General features: G+C 38.3%; 1 non-coding gene across 1 annotated transcript; it reads left to right on the top strand.

The window, feature by feature from the left end:
* The first annotated feature begins 1,455 nt into the window (after positions 1-1,455).
* Positions 1,456-1,528, top strand: TRNAG-CCC (transfer RNA glycine (anticodon CCC)). The gene has a single exon. It is a non-coding gene; the product is annotated as a tRNA-Gly (tRNA).
* The last annotated feature ends 2,154 nt before the right edge of the window (positions 1,529-3,682 follow it).

Here is a 3,682-nt window from a genome sequence, read left to right as displayed (position 1 = left end):
TTCTCTTTTATATCTTCTCTTTCTTTTCTGAGACTTCATATTTCTTTGCTGAGACTTTCTCCTTTTTTCCCCACTTATTTCAAGTATCTTTGTAATTGCTTACTGAAATGTATTATATTATGGCTGCTTTAGAAATTTTGTTAGATAAATCTAATATGTGTAACATCTCATCTTTGGCTTTCCTTGGCAGCCTTTTTTTAATTCTAGTTGAGATTTTCCTGATCCTTGCTATAATGAGCAATAGTCAGTTGAACTTTGGACATATGGGGTATTATGTTATAGAATGGATCTTATTTAAATCTTATGCTTTGGAAGATCTCTTCTGAAACCATTCTGGTGGAGGAAGGAAAGTGCTACTCATTAATACAGGGTTTTCTATTTGTCTTCTTTTGATGCTGGGGGAAGGCTCTTCATGACTGCTCCCACCATGGTCTGCATTCGCATGTGGAGAGCAGCCTCTTTAAACTTAGCAGCAGTGAGAGCCCTGACTCTCTGTAACTTCCTCTGACACCAGTCCAACAGCAGAGGAGGTGTGAGTCCAGTCACTCCATGCTGTCTCCACTGACATTACAGGGGGATGTCTAATTACATGTAGACATTCCAACTCCCCACTCAGCCCTCATTAAAGCCCCACTGGTGGGTGAGGGCACCTTGTTATAGCAGGGCAAGGATGGAAGTCCAGGCTTTTGCTGTTAAGGCAATGGAGGTGATGCGGAGGCTGCAGGGGGAGAGATAAGACCACAGTTTTTTCTGGGGTGTTGGCTGCAGTAGAGCAGATATTCGCTAAAAGTTTTCTTGTTAGGGTTCCTTTTTCTTGGTCCTTTGTGTAGAGATGGCAGACTTTTCTTGAGGGTTTTTTAGTCTGGGTCCATTTGTATTTCCAGGTTGCCAGTATCCTTAATGCCTGATCTAGGATACATGAGAAAAAAATAAAGCCCAGGTCCTAAGGTCCCTAGCCAGTCTAGTTTCTGTTTTTCATCTTTCAGAGTCTTCTAACATTAATGTTATATAAAATGTTCAGTGCTTTTAGTTAGCAAGAGGAACAGGGAAGAGACTGTCAACGCCATCTTCCTGTAGACAGAAGTCAAGATGGATTGTCTTCACCAGTTCCAAAATGCACTTACCCGTACAGTCGGCTCTCATTACCTGATACAAAGTTTTATTCCATAACTATAAACAATATTAGCCCAAATCTTCAATAGAATATCATCTTGAACAAATATCATCTTTCCTCTCTTTTCATGCACTTTACTTTCAGTAAGATGTTTGAGAATGAATAAAAGTATATGTAACACAAGTGCTCACTGTGGCTTTGACTTTTTTGTAGTTTAACCAAATAATTTAAATATCTATCAATAAAGGACATGGATTTTTACTTTCACACAGGGAAATAGTACATAGGCCCTTTAAAAATGAGATACAAATTTATGTGTAAAAAAGTTTAAGACAGGGACTTCATTGGTGGTCCAGTGGCTAAGACTCTGCACTCCCAATGCAGGGGGTCCAGGTTCAATCCCTGGTCAGGGAACTAGATCACACAAGCCACGACTGAAAACCCTGCAAGCCGCAAGGACCCAACACAGCCAAATAAATAAGTAAATATTGTTTTAAAGTTGAAGATATATTGTGATAAGACTAAAACAATTAGAAAATATTTCAAGCTTTCCTGTTTTTAATTTTTACAAGAGCTTTAAAAATAAATAAGTGATGATCAAAACAAAGAAATAAGAAATGTTTTAGTTTGTTAATAGCTATGTTCCAAAAGCAGCTTCTTATGGTTTCTCTCATTGGAAGTTCACAACATACATAATCAGGGCAGGAATTACCCCTGGGTTACCTTCCAGTCCAACACGATTTCTAGATACCACATAACTTTCTATCTACATTTCTTGGTTTTTATTCCCCTTTAAAACCATCTGTCTGCAAAGCAGCCTGTGATGTAAGATAAACAAGTGTGACACTATACAGAGAATCAAAACTTACAAACATTTGCTCCCTAATTCCTCAGAGTCCATTTTCAACAAACAGGTGTTTCTCCTTTGCTATGTACTCTACGTACACATCAGATAAACAGCCTTAGCGTATTTAATCCCAAGGAGGTCCATGACATATGACTTTTCTACTTCAAAGGACTCTAATAATAGAACATGCATAGAAATATAGCTCTCTGAGCAGAGTAAACAAACACTGCTCTCTCCGGAGAGGGATCAGATGGATCCGCTTCGGTCAGGTCTCTCCCAGAATTCCATTGTTGTCTCTCTTTAAGGAAAACCACTGAATCTGGGATTGGGAGCTTTGCTCAAAACGTGTTTCCTTTCAAAACACAGGGAAACAGGATTTTTGGCCACAGGAGGTCAAGGTCAGCAATCTAACAGAATTGGTTCTTTTGAACTTCCTTTCTAAGAAACACATTATCTGATGAAAGCTGTTACATTGCAAATCTGTCCACATCCTAGTGATGATCAATTCTGTTCACCACACAAGGAATGATTTCAAGAAAGACACCTGTGCCATCTACAGATAAGTTTAATGATTCACATTGGAAGGTTCCAGATAATGTACACAGTTCTGGGAAGACAAAAACAGTGTTTTATCACTTTTATGTGCCCCACAATGAATTGTATAACAGAGCCCTCCACATGATAAGTAATCAATAATTATTTATTTAATGAATAGTTGGGGTTTTTAAAATATTTTTTATGTGGACCATTTTTAAAGTCTTTATTGAATTTGTTACAATACTTAGTCTGTTTTATGTTTTGGGGTTGTTTTTTTTTTGCCCCAAGGCATGTGGGATCTTAGTTCCCTGACCAGGTATCGAACTCCTATTCCCTGCATTGGGTGGCAAAGTCTTAACCACTGGACAGCCAGGGAAGTCCCAGAAGAGTTATATTTTTAACAACAAAAGAACAGAAACTTATGAAAATTAAGAATGCACAGAAATGCAAACTAAATACTCAAACGTCTCCTCCCATATGGCACTGCTTTCAGTGACCCGAATTTATATAGAATGCTTTGCAAATATGCATATTGTTACCAGATAAAACAGAAATGCACTTTTATCAAGATGGTTTGAGTACCACTGTCTTAGATGTGGATAGTACTTTTTGAGAATTTAAGAAAATTTTCAATAAATTATCTCAAGTTAGCACAATAGAGATTTCAATGTTGTTATTATAAAGATGGAGAAATTCAGATGAAATTGACCTATAGACACCCAACGAGTGAGCCCCAGAGCTTGGCTGTTAGTTATCTAACCTTCACTCCTGTAGACGGGACTTGCTTTTGTTTTGAAAAGAAAACACTCCAGAAGTTCTTATCACAGTAAGATGGGCTTAGGCTGCCTTGTCCCCCCTAATCACTTTAAGCCGTGGTCTGACCCCTTTCTCCCTGATATCAAAGGGCTGCTGATCTTCAGTTGAGTTTTAAGTAAGAAATATTAAAGAAGAAAGCACAGCAAGGCGGGAGGGAGATGTTTGTCACACTGGCAGGTTTTCCTCCCTCCAAGGATCCCTTTCTTGGTTGACATTATCCACTTCCTGCCCAGAAGGAGAGTGTTCAAGGAAAAAGTCTATTATACATTTCCTTCTGTTTTAAACAGACTTACAGAAACCCATAAAATGTTCTCATTCTACACCAGAGAGTGAGAATTCGTAGATATGGTGGCAATTCTAAATTAGAA

Source organism: Bos taurus, chromosome 14, assembly GCF_002263795.3.
Source record: "Bos taurus isolate L1 Dominette 01449 registration number 42190680 breed Hereford chromosome 14, ARS-UCD2.0, whole genome shotgun sequence".
NCBI classification, from domain to species: Eukaryota; Metazoa; Chordata; class Mammalia; order Artiodactyla; family Bovidae; genus Bos; species Bos taurus.
This window is presented reverse-complemented; position numbering and strand designations above follow the sequence as displayed.